The 14121-nt window shown below is 39.9% G+C and overlaps 1 protein-coding gene across 4 annotated transcripts in view; it reads right to left on the bottom strand.

Moving 5' to 3' along the window:
* The window catches only part of LOC132987066 (PTB domain-containing engulfment adapter protein 1), an 89699-nt gene extending 86410 nt beyond the window's left edge, over positions 1 to 3289 (bottom strand). For 2 of the 4 annotated variants that reach the window (XM_061053866.1, XM_061053862.1), the window contains exon 1: positions 3133 to 3289. The gene's annotated coding sequence lies outside the window, so the exon portion shown is untranslated. The remainder of the gene's footprint in view (positions 1 to 3132) is intronic. The other 2 variants (XM_061053867.1, XM_061053865.1) reach the window with 2 other exon arrangements.
* Between the last annotated feature and the right edge of the window lie 10832 nt (positions 3290 to 14121).

Here is a 14121-nt window from a genome sequence, read left to right as displayed (position 1 = left end):
CTCGCTCCACACCACTACAAACCGATTTCCTGGCAGAAATCCTGCTTCAGGTCTCTCAGGGCCAGAGTCGGTCTGCACGTGTGCCAGTGTTAAATGCACTGAGACCCTGAACCCTCTGAACCTGTTGCAAGTTATTTGCATCAAACCCAGAGCGCTTCTTCTCCGGGTCATAATTTGGTCAAGCTGAACACAAGATGAAAACACGGAATCTACGGAAACCCCCAGCCGTCTCTTTTAATCTTTGGAGTAATACCTTTGATTTCAACGGATGAAAAGCTGTCTCAAACTGATGGGAACATAAGAGTTTAATGAAATGTAATCATGTTTACCTATCTTAATGATCAAAAAGTTAAATTACAAATAAGGATGAGCTGATGCAGCATCATTCTCAATGGAACTGTGTGACAAACATGCAAATAAATCTTTGCTGAAAGTGCCACTTTGAAACATGCATATTTATTTTTTTTACATTTGCAAAAGAAAGGCAAACAAGATAGGATATAGAATGGATAATAGTTTTTTTAAGTGGGTTTCTTAGAACACAGAAGTACAATGTTATATGACTAATATATACTAAGACTAAGATGCAGGGGTGTGGGTGGTGCAGTGGTTGACTCACATGCCCCATGTACAGAAGCTGTACTCGTCAAAGTGGGCAACCTGAGTTAGAATCCAACCTGTGGCTCCTTTCCGGTCATTAATCCCCACACTCTCGCCACCCTACACGTCTCACTCTATCCACTGTCCTATCTCTCAAATAAAGAAATAAATATCCCCACAAAACAATCTAAAAAATTGCCAGTTCCAATACTGATGTATTTTTCATTACATCTTTTGGTGCAAAACCTTCACAATGCCAACATTTTCTCTCATGTTTGTCCATAAAAACAGAACAGAGTTTGCCCAACAGGTGACTCCTGCTAAATAAAAAGCCTCTTCTCTAACTCTGTAGTTAGATGAACTGGATGCCAGCATTGAATTGATACGATACAACAAACAGACATCAGCTACGGACATCTGTACATGTCACATGATTTGCAGATGTGCTGTTACCATGTTTAACCAATGCATCAATGGTCAAAATAGTTACAGCACTAATATATAAAACTGGCAATCTCTAGCTCATTACATACATTTACCTTGTGTTTAAAACCTGCACATGAATACAAAAATCATCATACTGTAGATCATTCTTATTTGCAAAACATAATCTGTATATTCCAATAACATATAATGCTGCTGAAAACATCTATGTGCCTACATGAGGCATGGCTGTTATAGAAAGGGGGGAAGTGTATGGAGAAAAAAACAGCACAGATCTCAAAGGGTTAACAATCATACCACAACACAGGGACATGAGACGGACTGTATGTCATTTTCCACCTGAGTTCACATCACTGCCATGTTGTTCAAAGCATTATGTCCTGTGATACCTACATCTATATATTTAGTTGTATTATTATATCCTCAAACAGCAGTAAAAAGGCATTTCGCACGAGGATTGTACAAGTATTCCTTTGTCGATATTACCACGATTCACAGTTTAAGGATCTGGGGCACAATTCAGCCATTTGAATCAGGATATAATATATTATATTGTTAATACCTAAATGTATGGCATTCAGAGACTATACTCTTTAATGCTTAACAGTGAAGAAAAGATTCTCCAACCCAGACAAAAACACAATGTGGCAACCGGGGCAGTTTAAGCTGAATAATGGCTGTCATTTAATTTACATGGCCTTTCATTTAACTCTGCTGGAAATCAGATCTCCATGACCACCTTCTTTTTAGCGCTGGCAGCCTACTAGGAATATGAAAAACTGCTGTCCTGAATTGCAATTTGTAGAAGCCTCGGGGCTAATTCATGATGATTTTCGCAGCATACAATATGAGGCACTTGCAGAGCAGCTATTCAATCAGACGTTGGAGAGCATCCAGAGGCTTGTTCGCTGGATGTTACGCCATCGACCTGCTAAAAAGGCAGACCGGAGATTGAACATGTACATTTGTGAAACAATGTTTATTGCTGACTTCAACAAGTCCCCTAAAAACCTCTATTTCACAACCGCTGGTAAAAGGGGTGACTTCTCAGCCATGAAATGAGAACTGTGAGACACAAGCCCGAAGTACTACACAGTGAGGTGCTTGTTATAAGTGCATCATAATATAAAGTTGTTAACATCTCACAATATCCAATAGGAGACAACTATAAATACGATCCACTAGTTGGATACCAAACACACAAAAAAAACTATTATTTTGGCACAATATGAAGCAAGAGAAGATGGAAGCTAAATGCCATTTAATAGATCCTTGTTCTTGTTGAAGTATCACTCGTTTCAATATCTCTCTCCTGGCAGACAAAATAAGAAAAGTGATGCTCTCAAACACACAACCATGCACACTGCACATGCAGGCTGCAGACACACAAAGCAAACACGAACACATGTTTTAAACAACACTAAAAATGACTGAAGATACTCTATCTTTTGCCTCTGCCTATCGTGCCCTCCAGTAGAAACAGGCATTGTAATAGGTGTAGAGGAATCCCAGTATGTGCCTCCATCATTACCCAGAATGGTAAATGAAAGTGACAGCCCCAGTCGAGCTGCTCACAGCGAAAAGCGAAACAAACGGAAAAAAAATAAAACAAAACAATTGTCACAACGACTTGTGATATTCGTCCCGTTCAGCCTCAAAAGTGACGCCTGGTTTGAGAGTAAACATTTTCGACCACAACAAACAGAGAGCCAAACTCGAGAGAGAGAGAGAGAGAGAGAGAGAGAGATGTTAGCTCCGAGTCCACCTTGCACGGACTTGCGCAACAAAGTTTCCCGTGAGGTCAAGAGAGTTTCCCATTCGGACACACACATGTAGCATATTTCTGTAAGTTAACACAACGTGAAACAGACGACGTGCAGTCCACGGGAACAATGTCAACTTCGACTTTTTGACGGCAGACAGCACATATCGCACAGGGGCTAATGTGTGTGCACTACAACACAGACGGTTTGTTTTCAGCAGTCTCGACAAACTCGACAGCTAACTAGTCAGAAGCGGTGACAGAATATCAGTCGCAGAGCGGGGGACACAAATTAGAGATTTTTTTTTTTTTTTTTTTTGACTTACGCAGGAGAAAGGAGAAGTCCGAAGTGTCCCGTAGTAAAAAAAATAAAAGCCCACGATCCTCGGAGCTCCACAGTCGGTGCTCCACATCCAGCAGTCTCACTCCCTCTCCTCCTCCTCCTCCTCGGATCCGCCGCTACAGCTGCTGGAGAAGTTTGCTGACGTCAACAAGCTCCGGGTCTCAGCCGGCACAGCTCTTTGGTCACAACTTGAATAATACATGGAAAAGGAGGGGAAAGACGCGGCCGGAAAGAATCGGAGTGGCAGGCTCGACATTAAAAGGCTAGGCACCTACCCTGTTCCTACAATGGCCATAATAATGAAAGGGAGAAAAAAATAAGAACATAACACAAAACTTCATCTGTGACAATCAATAAAGGCCAAAGTCGTCATTTATATCACACATCAACTTGATTTATACAGTATGAACTGCTATGTTCTAGCATTGTATAGAAAGTTATGAAGCCTCTTAGAGTGTAAAAGAAAATAAACGACGTTTTTATTCTATGGAAGCCCTAAGAGAACATGAATACAGAAATGTATTATTTATTTGACTCTGCTTTGTAACAAGTAAATGTTGGTTGTTTTCCTGAAACCTCCACTTAAGTAGGCCTATCTTGTTGTTTCAGAAAACAAACAACGGCAGGTTTTCCTGAGATAATGAGTTAATTCAGTTCATATCTCAGGGAATTAACTTCCTATCATAGAAAGCAGTAAAAATATCCTAAGAGTATGACAATAAGTCAAGGGAGAACAGAGTTAAATAAAATGTATGGATGTATGTCTGCTTTGAGCTTCCATAGTTTGGCATTGATTGCACAATATTCAAAACAAAGCTCCCTTCTAAATTTGCCAATGGAAAAGGTAGTGATTTAGCTTATTTTGATTATTTTGATGTTATTCATAATTAAATAATCATTTTCATTGATTGTAATTAATGTGAGCTTATTGGAGCCAATTGTTCATTTGTTATATGTAGGCGTACTTATTTCCTCTTTTGCGGCCATTGTGCTTTGCCCCGATCAACAGAGTTGAAGAAGTTTTATATTATGGAAATAATGTGTCTGCCAAAGCATTATACAAAAGGTTGTCGAACAGAGGTTCAAAAGGGAAATATGTGTCAATCAGTGTATTTATTAGTTAAGCTAAACTAAAGCCAGTTGGTAAAATGCCTGGATAAAGATAATAATCCATAGTTTCAGGCCTCAAGGAAAGCAAACAGCTTGCTTCCTACAAGGATCAGTGACACATCACATTAAACATAAATGCATCTCCTTAGGATTCAAAACAGAATAATTAAAAAAACAAAATGCAAATAGGTCAGTCACGCTTATCCTCGATGACAGCTAGATTGGCTTTGCGCTTCAAATTTGGGCCCTTGTTAAAAGCATTTACAAGAAAATTATGTTCATTTCATGGCAGCCCAAGTCTGGCTTAGATATTTCACAGAGGATTACAGCGCGTGGTCTCAAAGGAGCTGGCACGCAGTCAGATTGAAATTACTTTCCCTCATCTACAGTCTGCTTGAAATGTATCATTATCACAGGAGAGTCACCCATAGGTGCTGTCCCAGTATTTACAGTTTCACCCAATCTGACCGACTTCAGAGAGTCTCTTCTGATGACTTTGGAGATAAAGTATGCGTCTCAGCTTCAAGAAATTACAGATGCTGTTTTCCATATGATTGATCAAAGTATCCATGGTGATACATAGATTGAATATCACAGTTTTAGAGATAACTTTACTTCCTTTATTAACATTCATGTCTCGCAAAACTGTCCTAAATCTAGTGTAACTCCTTAAATGTCTCAGTCTGGATTTAATCCTCAGCTATTTCCTAGACGTCACGTTTCCTTAGAATTATTTTGTTGTGTCAAAAACATTTTCCTAGAAACTGAATTATTGCATGCCTTTCAATCAGTGGGAACATTTCTCCAGGAATGATGGTCTGGGTGGGTTAAAGCAACATAAGCACTTTAAATTAAAGGTAAAGTGGTGTTTTCCTGCATGTCTTACAGTCGACAAATCCACGAGAATGCCCAAACAACCAAAACAAGAAAAAATCATGTTTGTTCGAATGATCCATATAGCTAAATTTTTCTCATTTAATCCTGGTGCCTAAAATGCTCATTACAGCTCAGAATGTATTAATCAACTGCTGAATATAGTCTCCACTATTATCCCTGTTTGAGTGATATGTGCCTAAAATTGCAGTGCAGTTGTTGCAGGATATGACAGAGTCGAGAAAAATACTGACATTTACTTGTGATCTGCTTTAAAATGTGTTTTCAACTCCAAAAGAACACTGCCAGGTTTACTCAGCATGAACATTTTGTAACCCTGCATGTTCACCTAAACCATTAATCTCCATGTAATGCCAATTCAGAATTAAAAAAAAACACTATTGTAGAGAAAAATATTTTTCCAAGACTAATTACCCTGTAACACCACGAAAAAGGTTTCTTTGCTTGATTGTGAGGTTTTCTAAAGACCTGAACAACAAGATGCAGAGGCAAGAAAAAACCCATTACATTAGATTTGTAGATTAAAGATCCAATTTATTCCAAGTGTTAGAGTCTGGTGATGATGATGTAATATACTGCTGCAGATTTATGCCATAGGAGAACCTCTGCCGCTGATTTGCAGGGCAAAGCTGCAAACAGCATCACCCACTTCTTCCCAATTTACCGTTCCTTTCGTCAAATAGCTTCCCGGTTTCACAGCACATGGAACAGAAAAATAGGCTTTTTAAAAAAAAAAAGAAGAAGAAAAAAAAAGAGCACCCTGCATAAGAGATGCTGTCTGCTTTATAATGTCAAAGCCTGCTGATTCCAACTGCACACTGAACCCTTCTAGTTAATTGTTTTTGACATGCTTTGGTGTAAAGTCAGCACTGAGGCTATTTTCGGGCAAATATTAAAAAATCACACCCACTGTACCCTGTGCGTTAATTCTGATATAGAAAGAGATGAAAGTGGATTTTCCCATTTCGCTGAAGATCCTACTTTATGAAGCAGCAGCCTGTTTGAGCTACCTCAACGTTTTTATTATCTGCAACCCTATTCACAATCCATAACAGGGGTCTTTCTTCAAAAAAATACTCATCGTCAACACCTCAACCCTATCTATTTCCATCTGCTGAGATGAGGCAGCACATTAAGAGCAAAGGAAAGACTGGTCTTCATATCCATCATCGTTTCAGCTCATCAGCACAGCAGTCGGGAGAGATCACCATTGAAATGATTAATGCAAAATGTGCACAAGCAGGGGATTGCCACACTTTCATTTCAAAACTCCATAAACCGAGATAATCAGGCGAGTCTGTTTTTTAGAAAAAGGTATTTGGGAGAAAAAGAGAGCCATAATTGCCTGCATCTACCCACACTATTAGCTGCTCAACTTCAGCAGCACAACGACTACGTTTTATAGCTGTAATGCCATCTTTTGTGCAAGTTCAATTTCTCTGTCTCTTTTTAGAATAAGCACATTTGGTTTAATATATTCGTGTGTTGCTTTGCTCCTAAAACGTATATGCCTTTTCAAAGGGCACTCTCATGGCATCAAAGTTCTTTTTTGAAGTGTTTGAAGGCATTTAAAATGTCTATTAAGTACTTCCGTCATAATAGAGTGGGAGAGTGGGCTTTATGCATCAAAAGACATATAAGCAGTCACAGACAGCATAGAGGTGTGTGCTAGTTCTTTGAATAGTACATTATCCTCTTTCCAAGGTGCATCCTTTATTCAACCCATTTTATACACAGAGCATTTCAAAAGAAGCCACCTTGTGAGCTGTTGCTGCATCATTTTGATCTGAAATCCATACGGCTGCATTGTGTGCTAGCTGTTGTTTTGGAAGTTGAGTGCAATACTCTGTACATCTGATCGCTTGAAAAAATGAGCCTGTGCTTTGGCTGGTCTTACCCACTTTGTATGATTTTATTGGCCAAACATTTCAATATGGTTGCATGCATTTTCATGCCTTCGTCAGATCACTCACTCACTTTTCTGTCTGTATGTGTTCACAATTTAACAGGGGGGCGATTCTGAGAGTATATCTGACATTGATAAAATGGTCCAGTTCAGGATATTTTCCTTTCTTTATTTGATTTCGAATTATTCATTTTGTGCCATTATTGTAGAGATAGGTCAAAGGATAGCGTAGGGACAGAGAGTGCAGGGAATAAAACATGGAAAAAGAGCCACAGGTTGGCCGCCCACTTGGAGGACTATACAGCCATGGTACATGGGGCGCGCACTAACCACTAAGCTACCGGACCCCCAGGATATTCATTTCTAAATAGTACTGTAATTGTTAAATTCAAAATCTCTGAATATAAATGGACATCACTGCATAGATGTAATCTGGTCATATTTGCAGATTGAAATCTTGGGAGACCGCAGGCTTCACAGAGAGTTGTAAAGCAGCTGATCAGAGTTATTAAAGTTAAGTATGATTCTCTTTACGGACAGCAACACAAGTACGGAGTGACTGCTCTGTACATTCTCAGCCTTGTGGCAAGATTCTTACAGCTTCACTAGGTGAGGAAATGGCCTCTCGTGAATCATTAAAGAATGAAGAGTTATAACCCATTGGCAGCAGCAAAATAGATTTCTGAGCAGATGTGATGAAGGGAAGGACGTTCTGTCAGCATTAAACACAATAAAACGCTACATTCAGCTCGCAGGCTTGTTAAATGTGTTCAGAATAAGTCTCAGTGCGTGAACTTTCAGCTCTGTGACGCAACAACAGGGTTGACTCATCGTCATTATCAGCTATTTTCAGTTCTCTTTTTCTCTAATGCTTTAACGGAATCCAACTGAAATGCTCCTGTTTTTTTCAGGAGACCATTAAGAGTCATCAGGTTCTTTCAAAAAGACAGCACGTCAAAGATGGCTTAAGTGAAGGAAGTACGGCCGGTGCTGTTCCTTGAAATTCTCAATAAGTTACGACTTTTTTTCTACAGCATAAGTTAGACTGAACCCCTCTTTCTATTAAAAGAATATGAGTATAACACAAGGATATTTGACTATATAGTCTGGCAGATTGCAAGAGTTCATAGTCCCTCTCTTCTCCAACAATCTATTCAAACTATTAAATTTGGGTTTTGGGCAAGGCGCAGTACAAAAACAGCCTTCCTCAAAGTCAGTGTGTTAGTTTCTGCACTTCTATGTCACTATTCTTCTCTCTCACCCAGAATATTCCCTCAACATCACCCGTAACAGTTCATAAGTGTCAATAGCCAAAGCCCTTTGTTCCAAGGCGTCCAACAGGGATCAATTCTTGGTCCTCTCCTGTTCATGCACTTCATACTCTCCCTTGATAATATCATATTTGTCACAGTCTCCACTTTCACTGCCAAGGCAATGATGCCAGCACTTTGTCTCGACTAAATCCATCACCACCGCAACACACTCCACTCTGACCAACTGCTTTACTTAAATTATATCATGGATGTAAGCCAACTTCTTGAAACTAAATACGTCAGACGGATCATCATCCACCCCAAGTCTATCATCAAAACATCTAACAATTTCTTCCTCCTCAAACATCAGCCTGTGAGCTATTCAGCCCAATATGAGGCTGCAAAGCTGCAGACTGGTCAGGGTTTCCCTGCTGACCACTGTCAGCCGCCGAAAGTAACCAGTGAGCATGTGAAGTTGTGAACACCAGAACTGGACCACAGAGAAATGGAAGAAACAGGAAAACATGTTCAAGTTGTTAACTTGGCCTCAGTATTTCCCAGGTCTCAATATTGTTAAGTATCTGTTTGATGTGCTGGATAACCAAGTCCAAGCCATGGCAGCTCCACTTTTAAACTTACAGTACAGGACTTTAAGGATCTACTGCTAACAGGTAGCATGGCACACCTTTAGAAGTCTAGTAGAGTCCATGTCTTGTCAGAGAAGCTTTATTTTCTTCCTTATCATTCCATAAGCCACCAGAGGGCTTTAACCCTTAAAATAAAAGTCTCATAAAAATCTGTCGCCAGAAGGAAGATCACTGAAATAACCTGTAACTGTCTTTGTGTGGGAAAATGTTAGAGTTATATTCAGCCTCCTTGTCTGTGTAGGTTCTCAGTCATCCAAGTCATGGTAAATTCGAAGATCTTCAACCATGTCCAATTGCCTTTGGATCAAGCTTGGAATTAGGCCTACTGATGATCAAAATGCAGCACTTTGGTATTATACGTTTTCCTTTTATAATAGATGTTGCAGAAAAATGGTTGGATTTTTGTACTATAAATGTATGTAAATAAATTTAGGAGAATTTAGGAAAGTTTCCATGTTTTCCTGAAATAAAATAATTCATTACTGCAGTGGCCAATGTTTTTGTGCAAATTAAACAGTGTTTCACGGTTTTTATTAATATCAAATATGAAATCACCTGGGGTGCTGGTGGCGCAGTGGTTAATGTGCGCGTCCCATATATGGTCCTCAACACAGGCGGCCCAGGTTCAAATCCAACCTGTGACTCCCTTCCTGCATGTCAATCCCCACTCTCTTTCCCTGATTTCTATCTCTATCCACTGTCATATCTCTCCAGTAAAGGCACAGAAAGCCCAAAAATAAATCTTTAAAAAAAAAAAAAGAAATCACCCAATATTAGGTAGGTGTCTAGGACTTCTATTTTGTTGCCGTGGTTTAAAATGATGGTATCAAGACAACCATAGTTGTATCTTCTATCATCAGGAGCATTATAAAACAAACTTAATCACACCTGTGGGTGAGATGTCGCCAGCATATATACATATATATATATATATACATGTACATGTATCAAGCATCCTCTTTCTATCAACTTGGAAGTAATAGACAAAGCCAATTTTCCCCACTGAGTGACAATGAATGGTTACAGGATCACTTTCACTCATAAAACCATGTTTACACAAAAATACATTTTTGATAGTGAAATTGAAAACGAATGCAAACTCACACCTTGAGTTTTCTTTGCATTCCCCACTCAAGCATGCTCTTGAAAGAACTGATGGTGGATATTTTTAAGTTGTGTTCATTTCAGCCTGAAACCGTTTTTAAACTTTTCCCCACCTCAGGACCATGGATGTTATGATTTAATGCAAGAGCTGTATGGGGTTCAATATTTTCAAATCTAATCTCACACTAATTTCTTCAAGTTTGCAACACGCAAGCTTAAATCCACGTAACCAGCTAGTCTCCCTTTATTCATATCGACACATCTCATAAATAAGTCGTAATTTATTTCCCCTGTGCAGCCGGAACCAAAAACACATTTAAACACCAAAAGAGATTTGACAAGTCATCAAGAACTGAGCATTAAAGATTTGAGTGTGAACCCAGCCTCAGGCAACTAAGACCCAGAGGGCAGATATGAGTAAATCAAATCTCCATTACTGAGCTGAAGAGTCCATGTGCTGCAGATGTTATTACCCTCATTATTGTGCTCCGTTGTGGGATACAAAGGGGAATGAGATGGAGCCTCGGAGCCTTAGGTTCTGTCTGAGCTAATAGCCAGGGACAATGTATTAGATGTGGGAAACCTGTTTAAAAGCGGCTGTGAAAATAATCATTGTTAGGCCAAAGGTGAACAGCTCTGAAGACTTTAATTTTAAAAAATCATAACTAAAGAGCCAACTTCTGTTATAGCCTCTTTAGCTTTAGCTTTTTAAAGATTTCTGACAGGCTTTTGTCTTTTTTCCTTCTTTCCAGTGCTTTTTTCCCCCTGCAAATTGAGTCATACTTTAAAGCTTTCTCCTATTGCGATGTGCTTTGTTACTCTTAGATGACAGATTAAGTCCACATAAATGAGTCATCATTACACATCCAGCAACAATCATAAATCACATTAAAAGGCATCTCTCCCAGAGACCAATTTAGAACATCCATCCATTTAATTTGAATTGACTCTCTTTAAAGACATTGCCAATTTGTGTTCTTGCTATCGGAGGCCTTCAGGCTGGAGGATTCCCTCTGCAGAGAAAAAAAGCATCCTCCAAAGTCTGAATGATAATCCAGGGAATAAAAAGCCTGCATGATCGAAGGAACAACGTCCCCAATATGCAATGTGCCTTGAGCTAAGTTTGGGTCGCTGAATGGAAAACAGATACCTGTAATGGGGGTGTAGTGCTGCAAAATCAAGAGGAAACAAGCGAAGAAGAATTAAAAAACAAACAGTTACACTGAACAGAACACTGGCTGAATGATTTAAATATTCAATGAGCACATTTCATCACAAAATGCATTACGTGGACTGCATTTTATCAAATAAACAATGTACAGTAGTTTTTCAGAAACCTTGAGCCTTTTTTTTCTTCAAATTGTACTATACCACAGAGATTCCATAGAAAATACCAGAGATATTTAAATAGTAAAACTAGCTCCCAAAACTGTCACTGAATACAATGTCCGCAGATTCCTGGACCCAGTTTCTGTCTTTTGTTATGACATTATGATAATCGGATGTTCTCTAAATTGTATCCTGGAGATATCAGCCGTTTTGGCAACGGTGCCTGCTGAATCAGGTGTTCTGGCAAGTGATGCACCTCTGCTAAAAGCTGCCTTTAGAAGAGGGGGGGAGGGGATTAGAGCCGAGGATTAGAGGAGCTCACTGTCATTTTGTTTCAGTGCATGTACCAGGTTCTGTTCTCGATCCCGACATCAACAGGCTCCAGTCAGTGCAGCTCTGTTTGGCCACAGGAGGCCTTTTAAGTGAAGAACTAAAGCATCCAGCTGTGACTGCAACCTTAAGGAGAAGGTTATGTTTGGAGAGACCTTTCTGAGACCACTCTCTGGGGCAATGTTGTAAAATGAGCTAATTGCCAGGGTCTGCAATTAAAAACAAAGTGGTCTCTCAGTGGTGGGTTGCAAATGGAGGAGAGTTGCAGTGTGAAATAAAATCAATTATGTGGTCCGATTCAATGCCCGTCTAAACACGATTAATACCATTGAAGTAAAGTAAAGTATCCATGAACCGTTTGATCTAACCACTGTTTACATCATGGAATTATTTTGCACACAAACAGAAAAATCTTTGCACCCTCAGCTACAACTGAAAAAAAAATCAAAATGTGTGTCTCACAAAACATACATCTATGCAGCTGCATTTTAATTCAATCTCATAAAATGTTCAGGAAGTTCAAACTTCCTGAAGAAAGAAAATACCTCCTGTCATGATATACAGTAGTTCTCTTTGGCTCTCTCTCTCTCTCTCTCTCTCTCTCTCTCTCCCTCTTCACTTTTCTGCTTTTGTGTTCTTGCTTTCAAATCTGGCTCACAGTCAAAGGAACCATCACGGCCTGTTGCATATTTAAAGAGAGAACCTGTAAAGGGTGGAACCTCAGCTTTATTCTCACTGTCAGCTGCCAAATAATCCTCTGCTATCCCAGCAGACTGTACGGTGTGGTTTTGATCCACCCTGTTCTCTTCACAAGACATCAACTTTTTTTCTGGCCCCTCGTGTTTTCTCCTGATGCAGATGCTTCCATGAAAATGCAGGGGATCAATTTCAACAGACAAGAAGAGTCTAGCTAGAGACTTGGGGCCCTGTTTAAGAAGGTTGGATCAGACGGAGTAGTGGACAGAAGGGAGTGTAGACCTGGGTAATAGAGTTTAGGTCAGGAGGAGGAGCCTGACTTGATATAACCTTTATAGCATGTATATTTCAAGCTATGGTTACTACCTGGCTGGTTACTTACAACATTTTAACAGAAACTTTAAAGTGCTCAAATCTTCTCTCGAAGTCTTTTGTGCAGTACATGTTGAGGATCTGATTTCCTTGTCAGACGCGACTGGTCTCCTGCTCATTACAGACATTCTGCAGTGAACTATTTCCTTTTATTCTCAGCGTGGTCTTAAAACTCAGGATTCATAGCTGCTGGAAAATAATTGCTGCGACCACTGCCAGATTCCACGACTAAAACCTTTCTCAGGACCTCGCAGAGGTTCAACCTGACTTCAAACACACAAAAAGAACTCGAGGTCTGCCTGCAGCACACAGTCCCATAATAACTCTGAGAACACATTGTAAATCTTTGTAAATCAGTTTCTTTGTTTGTACCCTTTTGCATAAACATCAGGCTCAAGGGTCTAGATGCATACTTGAGACCGCTTGCAGCCACTAGAGCAGGGTTTCCACTTTTGCCTCATTTATTGTAATGTGGAAAATGTATTGGATATAAGACTTGAACAATGCTTTCTGTAGGATCTGATAGATTTTATCTACAGCCTATGAGGTACTATATAACTGCTCAGTCTTTCACTGTCCACTTAAAGTCGGCCATCGTATCACTCACTTATGTACACAGCTATTTTAACACAGCAGTGACCGTGACTCTCTCAGTAAACTGTGTTATCTCAGCCCTAATGTATATAATGTGTTTCTGCATGGCTTGTTTCCTCTGACAAGGTCATATGTGGAGCCCAGCAGTGACTTTGAAGTTGATTTATCCACACACACACACACAGTCACAGATCCATCGGTCAGACCGCTAAGCCTCGCTTGTTTCTGCTTGGCTGCCGCAGCTTGTTGATTGTGTGACAAATCCACGGCCCTTGCTTTAGAAGAAAGAAAAAAAAATTACTGAACCCATGCAGAGATATATTATTCAGCAGCCATGTCGCTGATTCATTATCGGGCTCGGTGCATCAACAGGATGTAGAGTAGAGAGGATCAAAGGCCACAAAGAGATGACTTTTCATCCCGGTAATGGTGAGAGGCTGCTGCACACTCATGGTCTGTGTGTGTGTGCGTGCGTGTGTGTGTGTGTGTGTGTGTGCGTGTGTGTGTGTGTGTGTGTGTGTGTGTGTGTGTGTGTGTGTGCATGTGTGCTGCGGGATCCTGGTGGTTTATTTTTTCCCCCTGAATAGCCTTAAATAAAATATAAGAGTGTGAAGTTAACAGTTGAAGGCAACCACAGAATCAATGATTTAAGACGTAACTTTTGGCACTTACTTCGAGAGTACTTCCCAGAGATGAGCTTTGAGGTTGTATCTACAAATCTGTGTGAATGTATACCT

This window comes from Labrus mixtus, chromosome 13 (assembly GCF_963584025.1).
Source record: "Labrus mixtus chromosome 13, fLabMix1.1, whole genome shotgun sequence".
Lineage (NCBI taxonomy): Eukaryota > Metazoa > Chordata > Actinopteri > Labriformes > Labridae > Labrus > Labrus mixtus.
The sequence above is the reverse complement of the archived record's forward strand: the minus strand, read 5'-3'. Positions and strand labels throughout refer to the sequence as shown.